Source organism: Cebus imitator, unplaced genomic scaffold (genome assembly GCF_001604975.1).
Source record: "Cebus imitator isolate Cc_AM_T3 unplaced genomic scaffold, Cebus_imitator-1.0 Scaffold55, whole genome shotgun sequence".
In the NCBI taxonomy this organism is placed as follows: Eukaryota; Metazoa; Chordata; class Mammalia; order Primates; family Cebidae; genus Cebus; species Cebus imitator.
Window position 1 is genome coordinate 1,716,610 of NW_016107370.1, and position 24,061 is coordinate 1,740,670.

The window sequence follows — 24,061 nt, forward strand, 5'->3', positions numbered from 1 at the left end:
CAGAATGTGCATCACTATCCCTTGGTGGAATGCAATTTTCACAAGATGAAAATTATCATCTAAAAATCATTAAATATTAAGAAATATAGGGGTGATGTGTTCTGTTTTTGTTTTTGAGATGAAGTCTTGCTCTGTCACCCAGGCTGGAGTGCAGTGGTGCGATCTTGACTCACTGCAACCTCCGCCTCCTGGGTTCAAGCGATTCTCCTGCCTCAGCCTCCTGAGTAGCTGGGATTATAGGTACCCTCCACCACACCTGGCAAATTTTTGTATTTTTATTAGAAATGGGGTTTCACCATGTTTGTCAGGCTGGTCTCGAACTCCTGACCTCATGATCTGCCCACCTCGGCCTCCCAAATTGCTGGGATTACAGGCATGAGCCACTGCCCCTGGCCAGATGTGTTCTGTTTTTCAGTTTTATCTTTATATGAGAAAAAAATATATTAAAGCTGAGAATACTGTAAAAGAATGACTGTCTCCTGGGGAACACATCTGTGAAATGCAACAGAACACAGAAATTACTAATTCTTCGCAACTGGTTGGCTTTATGGAAAGCTGAGGTCCTCACAATGTGAGGTCTTTTCCAGATAAGAAAGAGGAGATAACTTCAAGTAGGGAATGAAGAGAGGAAGAAGGTGTGATGATAAAGAATAAACAAACGCTGTCACACACCACAGGAGAGGGGACAGCCAAAAGTGAGAGAATGTCCCAAAGCAGTAGATAAATGTGATACGGTTGTGAAAGAAGTGTTGCCTGGGAGTTCTTAAATGGAAAAGTTGAAATTCAGTATGAAACTTAATTTTGTTTCTCTAAAATAATTTGAAAAACCAACTCCTTCCACTCCCAGCGTTCATCTCCTAGCAAAATAAATATAAAGAGCTGAAGGTGTATGTGTACATATATACACACACGCGCACATGCGCACACACACACACACACACATACATACATATAATGGATTTACCTGTATTTGTTTTATTCGCCTCATGAATCTGCAGTCACACAATTTATGTTTTAATCTTAGGTTTGGGGAGGAGGCATGAAAGAAAATCAGAAACAGAAATCTTGGAAATAACTCAGATTAGGCCTGTAATCCCTGCACTTTGGGAGGCTGAGGCAAGTGGATCACTTGAGGTCAGGAGTTTGAGACCATCCTGGCCAACATAGTGAAACCCAGTCTCTGCTAAGAATATAAAAATAGCCAGGTGTAGTGGCACATGCCTGTAATCCCAGCTACTCAGGAGGCTGAGGCAGGAGAATTGCTTGAACCCAGGAGGTGGAGGTTGCAGTGAGCCAAGATTGCACCACTGTATTCCAGCCTGAGGGACAGAGCAAGAGGCTGTCTCAAACAAACAAAAAAACAAAAAAACTCAAATTAGACCAGGACACTAGTTCTGAATTTTCTGTGAATATCAAAAGAGGGATGGAAGAAGTGAGACGTTGAAGAGAAAAAGAAAGTCAGTTCTGTGCCCTGGTAATAGCATCAAAAAATACATGACTCTCTTTGTCACATCTACTGTGAGAATGAAGACCATTCTTAGCAAGCAGACTGTTGCCATATCACTCTGAAGAGGCACAGTTATTGTGAAGGGCCCCAGAGGAACCCTGTGGAGGGACTTCAGTTACATCAGCGGAGAATTCAGTCTCCTTAGAAAGGAAAAGAAGAGGCTCCAGGTTGACAAAGTGCAGGGAGGTACAAAGTAGCTGGCTACCATTGGCACTTTTTGTAGTCATAAACAGAGCACGACCCAGGGTGCTGCACGGGCCTTGTGTTGTGAGAGAGGGCTATGCGTGCCCACTTCCCCATCAACAGTGTTAGCCAGGAGTCTCTTGCTGAAATCGAAAATTTCTTGGGTGAAAAATACATGTGCAGGGTTTGGATGAGGCCATATGTTGCTCATTCGGTATCTCAAGCCCCAGAAAGATGAGTTAATCCTTGAAGGAAATGGTATTGAACTTGTTTCAAATTCCGCTGCTTTAATTCAGCAAGCCACAACAGTTAAAAACAAGGATATTGGCAGAGAGCAGGGGCTCATGCCTGTAATCCCAGCACTTGGGAGGCCGAGGTGGGTGGATCCCTTGAGCTCAAGAGTTTGAGACTAACCAGGACAACATGGTGAAACCCCATCTACAAAAAAATACAAAAATTAGCCAGACATGGTGGTGCGTGTCTGTAACCCCAGCTACTTGAGAGGTGAGGTGGGAGGCTGGCTTGAACCAAGGAGGCTGAGGCTGCAGTGAGCTATGATCATGCCACTGCACTCCAGCCTGGGTGAAAGAGTGAGATCTTACCTCAAAAAAAAAAAAAATCAGAAAATTTTTAGCTGGTGTCTATATCTCTGAACAAGGAACAGCTCAGCAGCTTGGTAAATAAGATCTAAGAGTTATCCAGCTGCACAAAGAAGATGCCAGAAGATTCCCCAGACCTATGTGTGACATTTCATAATTCAATAAAATACTGCAATTGAAAAAAAAGTGAGTTTGAGATTCAAAGTAAAGACATAAAAATGTTTAGCATTATTCCGAGTAAAGTAGTATAGAGTATAAGAAATTATGTTCAATCTCTAATTTTCTGAAACTATAGGGAGAATTTTCTTAAAACTTAATTTTTAGGAAGATTTTCCTTCTAAGGAATGGAGTTAGAAATGTATTTTTGTGTCAGATATTTATTAATTCTCTCTCTGCAAGGCTTTTTCAGCTTTCCCAAGTTCCAACTGTTACTTTCTTAGTTTCTTGAGCGAATGAGTGCCATTTGGCTCACCGAGCACCCTAGGTTTGCTGGAGACTGGGATTGAATCAGTTTCCAGCTGATCTGAACAGTTAAAGCAAATTCATTAGGCTTTTACGCTGCTCTTTGCTCCTATTACGTGGACTGGGATTGGTACGTGAGGGGTTTATCTGCTCATTTTATTCTTCCTGGCACAGAAGGCCCTTGAACGCTCATGGCAAGGCTGATGGTACACTCGTCCCAGCAAAGCACATTCTTGGCTGAGGCTTGGTACCAATGACGTGGCAGATCAGGGACTCTGCCAGGGTCCTCGGGCCAGGCTGGAACTGAGCAGGTCACTTCTGCTGCAGAGAGAACTGTCAGTGTTTGGGGAGCTTTCTCCTGAGCACTGAGCGCCTCCCTCTCCAACAATTCATCCGTTTCCGGGGTCCAGGGATTCCCATTAGCAAATGTGACCTGAATCATGCATTTGCAACCTTCATTCATTTCATTTATTTATTTATTTATTTATTTATTTATTTAATCTTATTTTTTTAGAGGGAGTTTTCACCCTAGTTGCTCAGGCTGGAGTGCAATGCCGCAATCTCGGCTGACTGCAACCTCTGCCTCCTAGGTTCAAGCGATTCTCCTGCCTCATCCTCCCAAGTAGCTGGGATTATAGGTATGCACCACCACACCCAGCTAATTTTTTGTATTTAATAGAGATGGGGTTCCACCGTGTTGGTCAGGCTGGTCTCGATCTCCTGACCTCAGGTGGTCAACCTGCCTCAGCCTCCCAAAGTATTGGGATTACACAAGTGAGCCACCATGCCTGGCCCAGGTCATCTATTTACAATAGCTGCCAATCACTTGGGTAGGTCAACTAAACAGGCATTTTCCCCCTTACGTACAGTGGCAAAAGAAATATTAATGTGAATAAAACTCTGTTTTCTCATTATGTTTTTCATCCCAGGTTACATGGTTCTATAATATTCTTAATGAGAAGATGAAATTTAAAAATATTTACAAAACAGACCAGGCACGGTGGCTCACGCCTGTAATCCCAATACTTTGGGAGGCTGAGACAGGAGTATCAATTAAGCCCAGGAGTTTAAGACCAGCCTAGGCAACATAGTGAGATTTTGCCTCCACAAAACCTCATAAAATTAGCCGGGTGTGGTAGTGTGCACTTGTGTTCCTATCTACTCAGGAGGCTGAGGTGGGAGGACTTTTTGAGCCTCAAAGGCAGAGGCTACCATGTGCCATGATTGTGCCACTTCACTCCAGCCTGGGCAACAGAGTGAGACCCTGTCTCAAACAAAAAAATTGCATAACAACAATGAAAATGCAGTGTTATCAGAATTGATACATCCGAGAGGGACTTTTTCAGGCATATGAGTGTTGTTTGGAATCTGGAGTTCATTTTCCCCCAGAGAAACAAAATTATAAATGGTAGTTAGGTTCACAGACATAGAAGTATTTTATCCATTATGCTCCTGAAGGACTATATTTGAACTACCTAAAATCAAAATAGCAAAACCAGCTCAAAATTCAATGTAACAAAATATGAGAATCTAAGTAAGTACCTGAACAAAAAGTACCCAAGTTTCCAAGATTAAAGTTTGTCATGGTTCATTCTAGTGCTTCAGTTTCAGTTTTAGAACAGCCACAAAAATACATTGCAACTCTCAGAACAGGAGCAAAATTCCAATGCTGTACATGCGAGGCCTTATTTCACAAATGCTAAGTAAAATTCATTAGTGAGACAGTGTGAACATTTAAAAATTTTAAAAGATTTGCATATGTTATATGTACTATTTTGGAACAGTTTACTCTGCATGGCCTTTTTTCTGATTATAAGAGCAAAACATACTCATTACTAAAACTTTTTGATATTTACATCCACCAAAGGCATGTAACAATTTGAAAAGCATTTATGGTTGAAAAACATCTCGGCTTTGGGTACTAACAGTGAGTCTCTGCAATGCTCTTGTCTGGAACTGCCCCCCCCCCCCGTTCCCCCACCCTGCTGTGCTCTCACAGGGGTTCTACTAGGGCCAGCTGTGAGCCCTGGCATTTTCACCGCCTTGGTCAAGGGGGTTCACTGGATTTGAAGCCTTGGATAGCGCCTATGCACAGCAGTGTTTATTGATGAACATGCTCCTGGAAGCTAGCCAGTGGAGTAGGACTGGGGTAAGCGCCTGGCTGACTCGGGCGCATGTGTGTGCGGGGCAGACCATGGGGAACCCAGCTATCCACACATCCTCCATTCCTGGCATGCTCAGAGGAGACAGGAAAGGGCCCAACAAAAAGTGAATATCAGCGCAGGCTTGAAAATGGAAGAAACTTAAATGCAACATGTGTGTTTCACAAGACATCATTACCTGCCACACACTGGAAGAAAACATTTGCAAATCCTATCACAAAGGACTTACAGCCAGAATGTATATTTTATGTTATTTTATATTGATTGCGACAGAGTCTCACTCTGTCACCCAGGCTGGAGTGCAGGGGCATGATCTCAGCTCACTGCAACCTCTGCCTCCCGGGTTCAAGTGATTCTTCTGTCTCAGCCTCCTGATAACTGGGATCAAAGGCACGCACCACCATGCCTGGCTGATTTTTATATTTTTAGTAGAGACAGGGTTTCATTATGTTGGCCAGGCTGGTCTCAGACTCCTGACCTCATGATCCACCTGCCTCAGCATCCCAAAGTGCTGGGATTACAGGCATGAGCCACCACACTCAGCCTTATTTGATTTTTTCAACAACTTTTATTTTAAATGCCACAGTCCATGTGCAGGATGTACAGGTTTTTTACATAGGCAAAGGCGCGTCATGATGATTTGCTGCACAGATCAGCCCATTACCTAGTTATTAATGCCAACATCCCTTAACTATTCTTTCTGATGCTCTCCCTCCTGCCAGCCTCCAAGAGGCCCCAATGTGTGTTGTTCCCCACCATGTGTCCGTGTGTTCTCATCATTCAGCTCCCCTTATAAGGCAGAACATGTGGTATTTGGTTTTCTGTTCCTGCATTGGTTTGCTGAGAGGGAAAGAACAGAATATATATTTTAAAAACCCATGAAACTCAACAATAAAAAGATTAAAAACTCATAGCCAGGGATGGTGGCATGTTCCTGTGCTCCCAACTACTGGGGAGGCTGAGGTGAAAAGATCGCTTGAGCACAGGAGTTTGGGGCTGCAGTGAGATATGACTGCATCACTGTACTCCTGCCTGGGCAACGGGGCAAGACCCCACCTTTTAATAAATGAATAAATAACCAAAACCCAATTTAAAACATGGGCAAAAGATTTGAATAGACATTTCACCAAAGAAAATATATACATGGTTAATAAGCGCATGAAAGAATGCTCAACATGTTAGGCCAGGCACACAGGCACTTTAAGAGGCCAAGGTGGGAGGATTGCTTCAGCCCAGGAATTCTAGGCCAGCCCTGGCAACACAGCAATACCCATCTCTACAAAAAATAAAAAATCCAAAACATTTGCCGGGCATGGTGGTGTGCACCTGTAGACCCAGCTACTCAGAAAGCTGAGGTGGGAGAATCACTTGAACTTGGGAGATCAAGGCTGCAGTGAGCCATGGAGTGCCACTGTACTCCAGCCTGGGCGGCAAAGCAAGGCTTTGGGGAAAAAAAAAGATACCCAACACCTTTAATCAATAAAGAATGCAAATTAAAACACAATGAATAAAACAAAAAAAGAAAAAATGAAATTAAAAAACATTAAATTGAAACAAAAAAACAGTGCCCACAGGGATGGCTATAATTTAAAAAACAAAAAAAGATGAACAATACCGAGTGTAGTGAGGACGTGAAGAAGAAACTGGAACCCTAATACACCGCTGGTGGGAATGTAAATTAGCACAGCCACTTTGAAAAATGGTCATTTCTTAAAGCGTTGAACACAAGCTTGCCATATGACTCAGCAGTTCCACTCCTAGAACTCTGCCTATGAGAAACAACAACACAGGTCCAAATAACAGCCTGGATGCCAAAACCGGAAACAATCCAAATGTCTGTCAACCAGTGAATGGGTAAGATAAGTTATGGCCCACGGACGATTCAAGAACAAAAAGCAAAGGACAATTGACTCATGTTACAGCTTGGATAAACCTCAGAAACACTGTGCTAGCTCAGAAAAGTCAGACACAGAGGCTACATGTTGAATTATTCCAATTTTATGAAAGTCAAAAAATTTACAGAGACAAAACACCAGCGGTTTCTTAAGGCGGGGGGAGGAGGGTTCGGGCGGTTAGCTGCAAATCGACATGCAAGCATCTTTGGAGATTATGGAACTATTCTTGAAATAAATTATGATAACAGTTGCACAAACCCGTAAATATAGTAGAAATTGTTATATTGTACACTAGCAATGAGAAAATTTTGTGTAAATTATGCCTCGATAAAACATTTTATGGCTGAGTGTCGTGGCCCATGCCTGCAATCCCAGCACTTTGGAGGCCAAGGCGGGAGGACCAGTTAAGGCCAGGTGTTTGAGACCAGCCTGGGCAACACAGTAAAATCCTGTATCTACCAAAAAAATTAGCCAAGTATGGTGGCATGCGCCTGTAGTTCCAGCTACTCAGGAGACTGAAGCAGGAAGATCACTCAAACCAGGGAGGTCAAGCCACAGTGAGCCATGATTGTGCCACACTGCGCTCCAGCGTGAGTGACAGAGTGAGACCCTGTCTCAATTTTTTTTTTTTTTTTNGAAGTCTCGCTCTGTCACCCAGGCTGGAGTGCAGTGGTGCAATCTCAGCTCACTGCAATCTCCACCTTCCGAATTCAAGCGGTTCTCCTGCCTCAGCCTCCTGAGTAGCTGGGACTAACAGGCGCATATCACCACACTCAGCTAATTTTTTTGTATTGTTAGTAGAGACAGGGTTTCACCATGTTGGCCAGGCTAGTCAAACTCCTAGCCTCAAGTGATCCACCTGCCTCAACCTCCCAAAGTGCTGGGTCAATTTTTTTTTTTTTAAAGTAAAACAACAGAATAAAACAGTTAGTGGATCCCTTGCTTATCTTGCCCCGGGCCAATGGAGTATTTTCTGACCTTTATTCTTAAGTCATGTTAAAAAGCATTAGACCTACTTGGTAAAACTGTGACTTAAATGACTCCTTCAGATTTTCATCCCATGAGCTTGAGAAGCAGATACCTAGTGAGTAAAGCCTCCTGAACATGATAGTCCTCGTGACAGAAACCCAGAGAGCCAAAAGTCTAAGGCAAGAATTATCACCAGCTGCCTCATGTCCCATTGCTCATTTGACAGTGTTACTACGCTGTTCCCTTACGTACCAAGACAGCGTGGAGCCTGTCCTCTGACAGATGGCAAGGCGGCAGGGAGGACAGGTTGCTCTAGGAGCCCCGCAAAGGTCAGGAGATGGGGTCCTGGACTCTTTTGCTGCCTGGTGCTGGCTGGTCAGGGAGCCTTGAAGAATGCTGTGACCAAGCTCTGCATTAGTGACATTCTTTTTTCATAAAAGGCATAATGAAACTTACCTGGTCTTAAAGCTCTTGGCAAAATATTATGTTTCCTGTCCCTACCATTTACTTTTATGGTTACATGGCCAAATAAGAGATAGATCAATTCTACCTGAAGGATAAATCAGGAGGAAAAGTGTAAGTTTCTTTCCTGGAGCAAAATTTCACAAAGGAAGTTCACTTCAAGCCACAGCTTTCTAAAGCAGTCTATCCCGTTGCCCTCTTTCCCTTTCCTGAGCACCTAAGTCTCGTTCAAGCTTCATGCAGTTAGTCCTTTTCTTGGTGTTACAGATCCACAAGGCTGAGTTCTGGGCTCAGTTTTGCCAGTCCGGCAAAATCCCGTCCTCACTGCCCCCAGGAGAGGCCATGACGACACCCTTGAGGACTTGGCCCTTTCTGCTTTTTGTGTTCCACACGTGCTTTCTCGTAAGCTGTCTAAACCTGTCCCCCTGAGGACAGAACGAACTTCCCTACAGGGTGAAAAACTATCTTCCCAATCTGCAAATGTGGCTGCGTGTGGCAGTAATAATCACTTCTCATCCTCATTTGCTTTATGAGTGTTCATTTATGAATCCCTTATTTTCTGTCCAATGCCATGCATTGTTAGACATAGTGAACCCCAAGTTCCTCTTCAAAGAATCAGTGTGTCAGTCTGTTCAGCTGTCTTATTCTTTCATTCTGTATTTTAAAGTTTAACTTCCTTGTAGTGTCAGTAACCAACCTTTTCCACAAGTTCTAATCAGTAGTTCACATCTGTTTCCCTCGTCCCCTGCCCCATCCTGAGTCATCCTGGTCACCTTCTCTGGTCACCTGCTCTGGTCACCTGCTTTGACCCCTGCTTACCTGCTCTAACCTGCCCATAACCGTCCTTCCCGCCGCACTACCCACCCCGCCACTCCAGCTCGTACCCCTGCTCCCTTTAAAAAAGCCAATCAGAATTAGACTAGACTGTGCGGTCTAACTCTAGCCAATAGGGGAACGACACAGATGGGGCCACCTCCATCAGGCATAAGGACCCCTTCCTTCCTTTCCTTGTCCAGGTGTGCACTCGCCATTGTTCCATCTGTGAGACACACCCTTCTACAGAAGTAAATTGCCTTGCAGCAGAAGTTTATATTGGAGTGCTACTTCTTTTGTGGCATCGAAAATTCTACTTACAACAGCACCCATCAGTAATGAGTCCTCAGCAATAGCCTCCCAATCTCCTCTTTCCAAATCTGCCACCACAATCTCTTCCAGCACCACAGCCACTATCATGGGACTGCCCAGACAGCCATCAGGCCAATCTTCTTAGACACTTGTTTTTCATGTATCTCTGTCTCTCTCTCTCTCTCTTTTTCTCTCTCTCTTGCTTATAAATCTGTGATTCCCCATCGCAAATAGAATAAAGCTAAAATATCTCTACTTGCCATTCCTGAGTTTAGCCAGCTCTATGTGTAGAAAACTCTTTCTCCATTGCAATTCTCTTATCTCAATAAATTGGTTCTATCTGGGCATCAGGCAAAAGAATACACTGGGCAGTTACAGAAGAACAAGAATAACTTCAAAAGTACTTTGCACTAGGGGAGGGACGGCGGGGGGTGGAGAGTTGGGGAGGGATAACATGGGAAGAAATGCCAGATATAGGTGATGGGGAGGAAGAGCAGCAAACCACATTGCCATGTATGTACCTAGGCAACAATCCTGCATGTTCTTCACATGTACCCCAGAACCTAAAGTGCAATTATATATATATATATATATATATATATAATATATATATATATATATTTTTTAAAAAGCACTTTGCAATTACCCCATCCAACTTCCTCATTTTACTCACTTCAAGATTCAAACAAAGATCCAGACACATTCAAAGACCTGGTGGGGGTAAGGAGTAACGATAATTCTGCCTTCTGAAAACCACACCGTTAAAACAGATTAATTCCTGGTGTTCAGAGAACCATTTACATTGCTGATGAATCCATTACTTGTGCCACAATGCTTTCTTACCCATTTTTTGGCTGAAAAGAAAAAAACGTCTCAAAGCCTCCAAGTCCCCATTTTAACCTTTCCCCAAATAGTAAAGCTGAAATGCAATAACACACTCGCTTTCCGTTTTTGTCGTTAACATAGCAGTTTATTTCATTACTCCAAAAATAAAGTTTTGAAAAAAATGTCATATCAACATCTAATTTTGTTACCTCCCTCTCCAGCCAGTCTGTAAGTCTTACGAGATGTTTGCTCACCCTTCCATCTCCGGCAGTTAGCGCAGTGTTTGACTGGCACTGGCTCAAAGCACAGTCCTTGAGTGAGTGAATGGATGGATCTTAGATACACAGTCTTCTCACAGCAATATATGTCATTCGCTCTCAAAAGACTAACTTAGCAAATGGCACTGATTAAAGTGGAATGTAAAATCGATCCTAGTTATTCTGAGAAGCCGTACAGCACCAGCCCCAGGAAAAACTGATAAAAATATATAGTTTTTTCAGGCAGGGTCTGGCTCTGTTGCCCAGGCTGGAGTGCAGTGGCATGGTCTTGGCTCACAGCAACCTCCAAATTCTGGGTTCAAGCCATCCTCCCACCTCAGCCTTCCTAGTTGCTAGGACTACAGGTGCACACCACCATATTGGGCTCATTTTTGTATTTTTTGTAGAGATGGGGTTTCAGCATGTTGCCTAGGCTGGTCTTAAACTTCTGAGCTCAAGTGATCCTCCTACCTCAGCCTCCCAAAGTGCTGGGATTAGAGGCATGGGCCACCGCACCCAGCCAAAAACTGAATTTTTGAAGTGTCATTTCCTAGGCCTTTTCTTTCAATCCCATTTTCTTCCCATTTTCAATATTTCCTCTGCCCTGACCATATAATATTGTGGAACTATTTTCCCCTGTAATTTTCATATTGGTATAAAAGTAGTGAGAAGAACAAAACACAGACTGAAAGATATTTTCATCTCATTTTATGGTAAGCTTAATAGACTTAAAGCAGTTAGTTTTGAACTTCACTATGCGTCAGAATCACCCGAAGCTCTCATTCAGATGCAGATTTTAGAGGCCCAGAGATTCTCATTCAATAGATCTGAGTACAGGGCCACAAATCAACGTTTTAAATAAGCTCCCAGTGAACAGCACATCATGAATCACTACTTTAAGACATTTATAGACAATCAACCACATTTTGCCAGATTGCGTAATCATTTTCTGCTCAGTATTTTTCCAGCCTGCTTTAGGCTGGAGTAAATCTGTGAAAAATTCATACTCAGTATACGGTTAGGAATTTAATGCCTTAACATTGGAGAACATTTGCATTTTAAAGAGAATGCCCAAAGACAGCAAACGTTTAACTCAAAGCAATGAAACTCCAAGGGTTGATTTTGAGTTTCAACCATCATCACTAAAAATTTGGGCAATGGGTTGAGGTGTGGGGGCAGTAAAAAGACACCCTCTTTAATATGCAAATGTACTCTTGCACTATTTAAATAAAGGAGGCTGTCTCATCGGAGGAGTTATCTGTTGTCTTGGGTTTGTTTACACCTTGCTGTTTCAAATGTAGGTTATTAATCCATCATGGTTTAGACTACTAGTGAGAATAAATTATATTGTTAATTTCAATTCACTTTTATTAGCACCTCTGCTCCAAGATGTGTGAACCTGCACATGTTTTATCTCCCACAGTCTCCTTTGTTAAAGGTGAATGACTACAGCTCTTTCCTTGGGTTGATGTGAGGATTAAGTGAGTTGCTTATGCACTATTCCTAACAGCATACTTGCTATGTGGGAAGTACCCACTAATTTTCGATAATTGACACTATGATAGGGGCTGGGCACGGAAACTTGCAGAGACAAAATTCCTGCCTTTAGGGAGGTATGCACAGGGAGCCAGGGAGGTAGGGGAGGGGCACATACCAGGATTGGAACAAAGGATGCCTCCTGAAAATGACATCTGAGGGGTTTTGATGGATGGGTGGAAGCTTCAGGGAGGAGGATGCAGGGTCTGTGGAAGAAAATTCTGATAAAAGCTACAGCTTGTACAAAGTGATGAGTAAAAGCCTGGCTGGTTTAAGAGAACTGCAAAAGCAGTTTAGTATGGATGAAATATAATTAATGGGAAGCAGGCAGGGATGGCCTCAGGGGCCTGTGACCTGTGCAGACACACAGGGCCCCTTGTGTACAAAGACTCTGTGCTTTTTATTTTGTTTTTTGTTTGTTTGTTTTTTATTTTTATTTTTTAATTCTTTGTTTCTATTTTTCTTGTCTCCCTCATTCCTTGGCTGTAGACTCTGTGCTTTTAAAATGTTCTGTTGTTACCATCTTGAAGTTACTCATTTTTGAGCAAGAGGCCTTGAGTTTTCATTGTGCCATGGGCCCTGCCAATTACGGAGCTGGTCCTGAGGGCAGATGTGATAATACCCTTCATCAGAAAATGTGTAAGCCGAGGATTACTGGCAAGTTACTCATAGACAGGGGAATATGGGTATTTATAGGAGAGGAATTCATGTAAAAATTAATGTCAATCAAAGAAAAAAATCTTGAAGAGCTCCTCCTCCAGCTGAGGGACTGTATTGTAGAAGCTTCTGTTCCTGGGTCCTCAAGGGGCGTGGTTTCAAAGGCAGGAGTTTCCTGGCTCCATGCCTCCATCCAGGAACCAGAGGGGTTTCAAATGTAAAGTTCTCTGTCTGTGTTTCCCACGAGATGAGGCTCCTTTTTCCCCCAAAACCCCCGAAAGCTCTGGGAGGAGGGGGCTCTGTAACTCAGAGTTGTGGACCAAGCAGCCAATTCGGTATCAGAGTTAAAGATCAATCACTTCAGAGGACTTTGAAAGAACTCCTCTCATTGGATGAGAACATGAATGGGGAGGAAATAACCCAAGGGCTAAAACTCCAGCTGCTCCTACCTATGGGGATTCCTTCTCTGCGTCCCCTCCCACGACAGCGTGGGAGTCTTTCTTTCTCTTTCTGTCTAATCCCTTTTCCGCAAAACTCTTTGGGCCCACAAACGGCAAACTCACCACGCCTCCGCGACCCCTTTCCCGGTTCTTCGGGGTTAGCGAGGCCAAGAACCTTGGATCTCTTGGCCATTGGATATGCTCCCCTAGTTACACAACCTTTAGAACTCCGGAAGCAATAGTTTTTGCTTCACTTAGGTTTTTTAAGTCATCCATATGAGCATACATGAACCATATCACACATCAGCTGTGAGTGAGGAATTTCTTTTATTGTAGCTAAGAAAGTGTGTGATGTTTTACTCTTCTGGTGATGATTCCCCTCTGAAAGTCGTTTGTGTATCCTCCCCTGCCAGAATTAATAATTGCTTCTAGAATGTTCTCAGGGTATCTTTATAAAGACATCTTTCATAATTTTCAGAAAAATTCCTATAAATGAAATTGCTAGAACAAACAGGAAATACGTTTTTCATTTCGATAGATATTTTTAAATTGTCCTTTGAAGAGTAATGGCAATTTACATTCTTCCTAACAAATATATGAGATGTCAGACTTGAAATACTTTTGCCAACACAATGTAATACCTGAAATTTTTCTTTGGTAACTTGATAGATAGGATTAGTATTGTATTATTTAATTGCATTTCTGTTATCTAAAAAGAGGTCAAGTATCTTTTCATACACATATTTAGAAACCATCTGAATTATTATTATTATTATTATTTTAAGGCAGAGTCTCCCTCTGTCGCCCAGGCTAGAGTGCAGTTGCCCAGTCTTGGCTCACTGCAACCTTCACTTCACTGGCTCAAGCGATCCTCCCTGGCCTCTGCCTCCCGAAGAGCTGGAACTACAGGTGCATGCCACCACATCCAACTAATTTTTGTATTTTTTGTAGAGACAGGGTCTTGCTATGTTGCCCATCCTGGCCTCGAACTCCTGAGCTCAAGTGATCCTCCTACCTTGGCCTCCCAAAGTGCTGGCATTACAGGCATGAGCCATGGCACTCAGACGATTTTAATTATTTGTGTGAACTGCCTGTCCATGTTCTTTGTTGACCCTCCTGTTTATAATTGGTCTTTTTAATTGATTTGTAAGAATACTTTATATATATTAAAGATAGTAGGCCTTGTCCTTCATATATTTACCAGCTTGTCATTTCCATTTTTCCAGGAAGAAAATCTTAATCTGTACGTAGACAAATTTACCAATCATTTCTTTGAAAGATTCTGAGATATTTCATTTTTAGAAAGCCCTTTGTATTCTGAACATAGGCATTCTCCTGAAATCTCTTTTTGAATTTTTACAGTTTCATTTGAAAAATATATTTTTAACATCTTGAAACACTTGGAACTTGCTTTGGTGTGACGTGTGAGTTAAGGAAACAAGTTTTTTCCCAATCGTCTCAACATCCAATTATTCAATAACAAATTTTCCCCGCTGATTCAAATTGCCACCTTTATTATAATTTAAATTCTCATCTATTTTGGGTCTCATTTTTAGTTCTCTGTTTTGTTCCATTGATTTGCCTACCCATGAGCTGATGTGAAAACAGTTTGGTACTTATGGCTTTTACAATCTGTTTGTTTGTTTGTTTGTTTTATGACAGAATCTCACTCTGTCACCCAGGCCAGAGTGTAGTGGCATGATCATAGCTCACTGTGTCTTCAAACTCCTGGTCACAAGTGATCCTCCCACCTCAGCCTTCGGAGTAGCTGGGACTACAGGAGCATACCACCACACCCAACTAATTTTTTAATTTTTTGTAGAGATAGAGTCTCACTATGTTACCCAGGCTGGTGTCAGACTCCTGGACCCAAGCCTTGGCCTCCCAAAGTGCTGGGATTACAGATGTGAGCCACCGTGCTTGGCCTGTAATCTACTTTGATATCTGATGGGGCTGACCCCTTCTCATTAGTCTTGTTTTTCAAAAACTTTCCGAGTGTTACCTGTTTACTTTTCCATTTGAACTTTATAATCATCTTGTTAGGTTTCTCCCAAAATCCTGTTGGTGACATGATCAGATCTGAATTTCAAAAAGATCATTCTGGCTACAGTGTGAAGAAAAGAGTATATGTAGGAAGACCAGCAAGATACGCAAAGGTTCGCCAGAGATGAGGGGACCTTGGACCAGGGTCATGGCGGTGGAGATGGAAAGAAAGCAAGATCAAGTGATACGGAGGAATACAAATTGGCAGGACTTGGTGATGAACGTGATTTGGCAACTTAGGAAAATGCAGGTGTTTTTCTAGTCTTGCTTAGAGCAGTCCTAGACTTTAGTCCAGTTCCAGAAAAACCCCGGTCCACATCAATCCAAGGTTATAGGTTTAGTTTTACAGTTGCCCAAAAACTAAGGGTTCTTTTGGGAAAGGACCTGGGGCTCTTCTGTAGAGAGATATCGCAGGTTCAGACAAGATACCCCAAACTGAATTGCCCTGTGTGAGAAATACCAGACCAGCTTCTAGAGCATTTGATAGGCTGAAGGGATATCCCGACAACCCCAAGCCTCATTCTAAATGGCCATGGTGTATTCTGAGATATTCTGTCACATCACATTTGGGGCATGGAGCTACAATTTGGTGAAGAGAAAAGTAAAAAAGTCTGATACTGCAAAAGTTTTCCTTTCTTCAGTTCCTCAAAAAGTTAAGCAGAATTAGCGTACGATCCAACAATTCCACTGCTAGGTATATATCCTAAAGAACTGAAAGCAGGGATTCAAACAGATCCTTGCATCCTAATGTTCATGGAAGCATTATTCACAATATCCAAAAGGTGGAAACAACCCAAGTGGCCCTCAACAGATGACAGATAAACAAGATGTGATACGTAAAACCTAATGACACTGTGGTTGAGGCTACAGCATAAATCCTCCTAGAAAACATTATGCTGAGAGAAACAAGCCAGACATGAAAGGACAGATATTGTTTGACTTCACTTCTGTGAGGCACCTAGAGTCATCAAATTTACGGAAACAAAAAGTAGAATGGTGGTTCCCAGGGCCTGTAGAGGGGAAGAAGGAGTGATGGTTTAATGGGAATGGATAGTGGTGATGGTTGTAGAACCTTGTGAACTTAATGCCACTGAATTGTACACTTGAAAATGGTTAAAATGGGCCAGGTGCGGTGGCTCATGCCTGGAATCCCAGCACTTTGGGAGGCCAAGGCAGGCAGATCACTTGAGGTCAGGAGTTTGAGACCAGCCTGGCCAACATGGTGGCCAGGCTCGTCTCGACTAAAAATACAAAAATTAGTCAGGCATGGTGGTGGGTACTTGTAATCCTAGCTACTTGGGAGGTTGAGGCAGGCAAATCACTTGAACTTGGGAGGCAGAAGTTGCAGTGAGCCAAGATTGTGCCACAGCACTCCAGCCTAGGTGACAGAGTAAGACCCCATCTCAAAAAAAAAGAAAAAAGAAAAAGAAAATTGTTAAAATGGTAAATCTTATGTCACATATATTTTACTACAATAAAAAAATTTAAGTTTCTTCTTTCCTTGGAAAGAACTGGTCTTGGGAGAAGCACCTCCTCTCATCACTGGGACAAATTATGATCATGTGACTATGTTTATAAATCATATCTCTGCAGCCTAGGTATCACAGAGTAGGCAATGTGCTCTCTCACACAAAATGATGCAAAATATTTTGGGAAACAAACTGTAAAGCCTGCATCTCCGGAAATCCCCTCCCAAAGTGGCTAACCACAAAGGGAGGAAATGTAACCGGGCGAAACCAAAAGTTTACAGTCAAAACTTAGAGTCCTTGTCATTTCATTCTGGACTAGATAGGTGCAGTGCAAATGTGCATTCAGGAAGGATGGGATTGGAGCATTTAAGCTATCTTTGCTTTAGTCTTTGCTCCATATTCTAGGAATAGTCTTATCCCCCAAATGTCTTTTGAAGCAAATAAGTTTGAAGCATTTGGTTAAACAAAAGCTATTTAATGCAATTGTCAAACCACCTGAATATGAAGTTAACAGATTAGTATCCATTGAAAATATAGGAAGACAGCTAGGGACAAAACAGTTATTATCAGTCAATGTGGTGTTACAAATGAACACGGAGCTAGGAGGCTGTCAGGCTGCCCATACTACTTCTATGACCCTACCCAAAAATTTTCCAGAGGACAGCTTTAGTGATCTGTCAAAAATATGGGAACATACACATGCATACAGGCATGAACAATCTATAGAATGAATAGTAACATGGTATCCAAAAAAAGGAAAGCATAATTGATTAATATCATGCTCATTGGTGGCTATCAATTACTTATAGTGATAAAGTTCTTTGGCCAAGTTCCACATAAAAAACAAATTTTTCTAAACACATGGTCAACATAGGATTAAAGAACATGCAGCTTCTCAGGTGTTGGCTTTATGGTAGGAAATGAAGGGTAGGAATGAAGGGAAATGTGTCTCAAGGGAGGAAGGCAACAGTCCTTTCAAAAGTCATCGTTGGCCAGGCACGGTGGCTCATGCCTGTTATCCTAGTACTTTGGGAGGCCGAGGTGGGTAGATCACCTGAGGTCAGGAGTTTGAGACCAGCCTGGCCAACATGACAAAACTCCATCTTTACAAAAATACAAAAATTAGCCAGGCATGGTAGCACATGCCTGTAATCCCAGCTGTGCAGAAGGCTGAAGCAGGAGAATCAAGCCTCCCAGGAGGTTTAGGAGGCTTGAGCCCAAGAGGCAGAGGTTGCAGTGAGCTGAGATTGTGCCACTGCACTCCAGTTTCTAAGGTCCTAAGGATTATTTTTTCTAATTCTGTGAAAAATGGCTTTCGTAATTTCTTTTTTTTTTTTTTTTTGACATGGAGTCTCACTCTGTCACAAGGCTGGAGTGTAGTGGCCCCAGCTCGGCTCACTGCAATCTCTACCTCCCGGGTTCAAGCCATTCTCCTGCCTCCACTTCCTGAATAGCTGGGATTACAGGTGTGCACCACCACACCCAGCTAATTTTTGTATTTTTAGTAGAGACGGGGTTTTACCATGTTGGCCAAGATGGTCTCGATCTCTTGACCTCATGATCTGCCCACCTTGGCCTATCAAAGTGCTGGGATTACAGGAGTGAGCCACACTGCACCCGGCCGGCATTGGTAATTTAATAGGGATTGTGTAATTTAATAGGGATCTATAGATTGACCTGGAAAGTACAGTCATTTTAATGATATTCATTATTCCAGTTCATAAGCATGAGATGCCATTTGTTTATGCCATCTGTAATTTCTTTCATCAATGTTTTGTAGTTCTCCTTATAGAGATCTTTCACCTCCCTGGTTAAATATGTTCCTAGGTAATTAAGAAAAATTGTAGCTATTGTAAATGGGATTGCCTTCTTGATTTGGTCCTCAGCTAGATCATTATTGATGTATAGAAATGCTACAAATTTCTACATTAATTTTGTATCCTGAAACTTTCCTGAATTCATTTATCAAATCTAAGAGTTTTTTGGTGGAATCTTTGAGGTTTTCTAAATATAAGATCATATAATGCAAACAGTGTAATTTAACTTCTTCTTTTCCAATTTCGATGCTTTTCATTTTTTTCTCTTGCCTGATTGCTCTGGTGAAAACTTTCAATACCGTGTTGAATAAGAGTGGTAAAAGTGTTCTTCTTCTAGTTCTTCGAGGGAATGCCTTCAACTTTTCCCCAATTACTATGATCTTGGCTGTGGGTTTGTTGTATACGGCCTACATTCTGTTGAGGCGCATTCTTTCTCTGCCTAGTTTGTTGAGGATTTTTATCATGCATGAAGGGATGCCAGATGTTATCAAGTGTTTATTCTGTGTCTATTGAGATGATCAGTTTTTGTACTTCATTCTGTTTATGTGATGTCTCATGTTTATTGATTTTCATATGGTAAATATTCCTTGCATGCCTGGGATAAATCCCACCTGATTATGGTGCATTATATTTTTGGTGTGCTACTGGATCCAACTGCCTACATTTTGTTGAGGATTTTTGTGTCTATGTTCATCAAAGGTATTGATTTGTGGTTTTGGGTTGTTGTTGTGTCCTTGTCTGGATTGGGTATCAGGGTGATACTCCTCCTGGATTTTTTGGAATAGTTTCCAGAGGATCAGAATTAGTTCTTCATATGTTTGGTAGAATTTGGCCATAAATCCATCTGATCCTAGACTTTCTTTTTCCTTGGGGAATTTTTTTTATTACTAATTCAATTTTGCCTCCCATTATTGGTCCATCCATGTATTAGTCCATTTTCATGCTGTAGATAAAGACATACCTGAGACTGGGCAATTTACAAATGAAAGAGATCTAATGGCCTCACAGTTCCATGTAGCTGGGGAGGCCTCACAAATATGGTGGAAGGTGAAAGGCACATCTCACGTGGCAGCAGACAAGAGAAAAGAACTTGTGCAGGGAAACTCCCCTTTACAAAACCATCAGATACCATGAGACTTGTTCACTATCACGAGAACAGCATGGGAAAGACCTGCCTCCATGATTTGATTACCTCCCACTCGGTCCTTCCCACAACATACAGGAATTGTGGAAGCTACAATTCAAGATGAGTTTTGGGTGGAGACACAGCCAAACTATATCAATCCAGGTGTTCTATTTCTTCCTGGTTCAATCTTGGCAGGTTATGTGTTTCCAGGAATTTATCCATTTCCTCTAGATTTTATAGTTGGTGAGTGTACAGCTACTCATAAGTCACTAACGCTCTTTTGTGTTTCTGTGGTTTCAGTTGTAATGTCTCCTTTGTAATTTCTGATTGTGTTTACTTGGATCTTCTCTCTTCTATGTTAGTCTAGCTGGTGGTTTATCATTTTTGTTTATCTTCTCAAGGAACCACTTTTCATTTCAACCATGCTTTGTATTTTTAAATCTCTATTTCATTTAGTTCTGCTCTGATCTTTGCCATTTCTTTTCTGCTAGCTTTGGGGTTTGGTTTGTTCCTGTTTTTCTAGTCCTTTGAGGCGTAACATTAGATAGTTAATTTGTGATCGTTCTACTTTTTTGGTGTTACTTCTCACCTAGCACTGCTTTTGCTGTATCCCACATGTTTTGGTATGAGCTGTTTTTATTTTCATTCTTTTCAAATTGTTTTAACTTCTGTCTTCATTTATTCACTGACCCAGCAATTGTTCAGGAGCATGTTGTTTAATTTATATAGATTCCATAGTTCCTCTTGATATTGATTTCTAGCTTTATTCCACTGTAGACTGAGAAAATATTTGATATAATTTTGATTTTTAAAAATTTGTTAAGACTTGCTTTGTGGCCTAACATGTGGTTTATCTTGGAGAACATCCCATGCGCTGATTAAAAGAATGTACATTGTAGTTGTATGTGGTTTTTGGGCAGAATATTCTGTAAATGTCTATTAAGTCCATTTGGCCTAAAGTCCAATTTAAGTCCAATGTTTCTTTGTTAATTTTCTGTCTCTCTATGAGTTGTCTAGTGCTGTCAGTGGGATATTAAAATCTACTGCTGTTATTTTATTGCTGTCTATATTTCTTTAGGTCTAGTAATATTTGTTTTGTGACTTTAGGTGCTCTGATGTTGGGTACGTATATATTTTGAATTATTATATCCTCTTGCTGAATTGATTCCTTGATTATTATATAATGGCCTTCATTTTTTAAATTATATTACTGTTTTTGGTTTAAAATCTGTTTTATCTGATAGAAGCATAGCTATTCCTGCTCACTTTTGGTTTCCATTTGCTTGGAATCTCATTTTCCACCTCTTTACTTTTAGTCTATGTGTTTTTATGGTTGAGGTGAGTTTTTTGTAGGCAGCATATAGTTGGATCATGTTTTTTAAATCCATTCTGCCAAACTGTACCTTTTAAGCGGCACATTTATTTCATTTACATTCAAGGTTAATATTGATATTTGAAGCTTTGTTCATGTCATATTGCTGATTCTTTTCAAATTGTTTTTTTATACATTCTTTGTTTCTTTTCGTTTTTCTATCTTTGTGGTTTGATGAAATTCTGCTGTGTTGCTATTTGATACCTTTCTTTTCCTCCTTTGTGTGACTGTTTTATATGAACTGTGAATTTTATATTTCTGTATGTTTTCATAATGGTGAATATTAATCTTTCATTTCCATGTTTAAGACTCCTTTGAGCATTTCCTGTACAGCTGATCTAGTGGTGACAAATTCCTTCAGCATCTCCTTGTCTGGGAAGGAGTTTATTTCTTCTTGATTTATGAAGTAAGCTTCTGGCAGGACGCAAAATTCTTGGCTGACAGGCTCTGCTTAAGTTTAATATTTTTCTGTGGCTGCTGATTGTTCAGATGTTTTCATTACAAAGTCATTTTAATGCCACTTTAATGGGTTGTTAATCCCTTTGGGGCCTCATACAAGGAGAAGCCAGCACAAAGGATCAATTTACGTCTTGTCCTGGGGGTTACCTAGAGGGGTAACAAAACCTCAGTAGAGTAAGCCATAAATAATCTGAAGTTCTTAAGGGCTGAAGAAGAAGGAAATGGCCATCCAAAATAGAGCAGTATTTGCCCCAGCTAGGGAAATTAGGAATGAGAGATACCCAGTGATGAGGGTTGGGTCTTTGAAGAAGGGTCTATAAATATCTGCCAAGTTTCTAGAGCCCACTGTTAGCTCAACATAACAGTACCAGCCAGGTAAGCATTCCTTGTACCCCACACCTCTTCTCCCTCCCTGCAGTTCATGTTTGCAGCGTCAGAAACCACACTTGGCAAACTGCAGAAGAAAAGGTTAAAGCATTAGGTGGAATCATATGGAAATGATCTACCTCCTTTCCTCACTGTAGGCTTCTCATCTGAGCTTGGGAGAGGAGAAGAAGTCTCCTAGATTTGATTACGTGATGATTACCTAGGATTGAACATTTTAATTGTAAGACTAATTACTTTTTTATTACATATGAATAAATGGAAAAGTCATATTGCCTTAAATTTAATCAAGGGTGAGACAAAGACTAATTTGACAGAATACATTTAAAGTAATGGTGGGAGTTAAAAGTAAAATTGCATTATAATTAGACCCTCCAAGTCCTGCCTGTTCAACATAAGGTTCCCCACACTACTGAGGTGAGACAGAAAAGTAGTTGGTGAATTTCAACTGGAAAAGTATAGCCATGGGAAGGAACCTAGGAGTCTCATCTCTCATCTGCCCAATGTCTCAAAGACCTCAATAATTATTTTCAGAGAAGTATTAGAATGCAAATAAAACCACCATTCTACTTTTGACTAGAAATCCTCTGGTGGTTGCCTGAGATGGGGAGGTATTGTTTAATGGGTATAGAGTTTCAGTTGGGGAAGGTGAAAAAGTTTTGGAGGTGAATGGTGGTGATGGTTTCACAAAAATGTGAATGTACTTAACATCACTAAACTATACGCTAAAATATGGTTAAAATGGTAAATTTTATGTAATGTGTGTTTCATCACAATAAGAAATAACATAGGATAATTGTTTATCCACCGGGAAGATAAAATAGTATAATCATTTTTGCCTCTAAAACTAAAACAAAACCCTGATGGATCCTTTGCCAGTTAAAGCATCTCCAGAAAGATGACAAGAAGCTAGACGCTGTATCCAGAGGGACAATTTGGCTTAGGCAGAAAAGGGAGACTTGTTGGCTCACCCAACTGAACTGCAGGAAGGGCAGGTATGAGCTGGACCTCAGGAATGACCACACCTGGGACTGGAAAGCCACCCACCCTTTCTCTGTCTCTAGTTTCTGCTTCTCTTAGTGTACCAGCCACTCTTTGTCACCACAGACTGGCTTCTTCTGCACAGTCTCTGGGACATGGCCACCAAACTGCTCAGACTCATACCTCACAAGTTTGCCACCTGAGCAAACCCAAGATCTTCCATCTGGTTGAAGGTCAGACGTCTCAGGGCTGAACTTGGGGAACATACCTACCTTGAGTCAATTACTGAGTTAGGGAAGGAGATCAGTCAGAAACTGGAGGACCCCATTAAACCACACTGTGGGAAGCAGTATTTCTGAGAGCAGAGTGCTACTCCACTCTAGGCAGACAAAACAGTAGCCAACATCCATCTGCACAGTCCTTCCCTTCTCTGGAACAGATCACAAAAAGCACTGGGAAGACCTCAGCAGCATTGTTGGACTGCCTACGTGCTCCCTTCTGCCCTCATTACTTGGACATCCTGGCTCCCTGGATTTCTCAGCTAATGCTGGGTTGGCAGAAATGAGGGGGAAGGAGACAGTAGAATCCTGCCCTAAATTGCAGCCAGTCATCTGAGGCCATTTTTTCCTTGTCAATGCTATGTCCCCAGAGGGTTGGACCCTTCCCTATTCTGTCATGTTTTATTCAGACAATTTCTAGAACAACATTGGCCAGTATAGATGATTCCCATCATCTTATCTCTACTACCTAGCTCCAAAGGTTCCCCACCCCCACTCCCCCCACCTTGTACTTTTCTGACTCAGTGTTATTAGTCTTAAAAACCCAGGTCCTAAACCAGACCATGCTGTGCTCCTCTTTGGAGTGGATCTTGGATTATCAAATAATCAAATGACGGCTCAGATCAGCCCTGTTTCCCCATGTCCCTGCTCAGTGCCAGCTCTGTCTTCATCCCCTCCCAGGCTTGGCTCCCCTTCTGCTGAGATGTACCCTGGCCTGTTGCTTATAAAGGAATGTGAGAAAAGTATCTACATTTGAGAAAATAGTGTGCTCCACTCTTCAAAGCTTTGGGAAGATAAATTTAGACATAAAACAGGAAGTATTTTCTGTGTGGCTAAGAGTGATCTAAGAGAAGTTATTGCCTCAAGATATTTTGAAGCTGTAGTATGAGGAAGTGGTTCTCCAACCCCCGTGTGGATCAGGATCAGCTGGAGGGCTTTTTAAACCACATATTGTTGGGCCCACCGGACAGTTTCTGATTCAGGGAATCAGGGAATCAGAGGTGGGGCCTAAGAATTTGCATTTTTTTAAATTTTTTTTTTTTTTTTTTTTTT

At 41.6% G+C, this 24,061-nt stretch overlaps 1 protein-coding gene across 1 annotated transcript in view; it reads right to left on the reverse strand.

Annotated features, from left to right (window-relative positions):
- ALPK2 (alpha kinase 2) overlaps positions 1–24,061 on the reverse strand; it is a 164,320-nt gene that overhangs the window by 138,189 nt on the left and 2,070 nt on the right. The gene's annotated exons all lie outside the window — the stretch shown is intronic.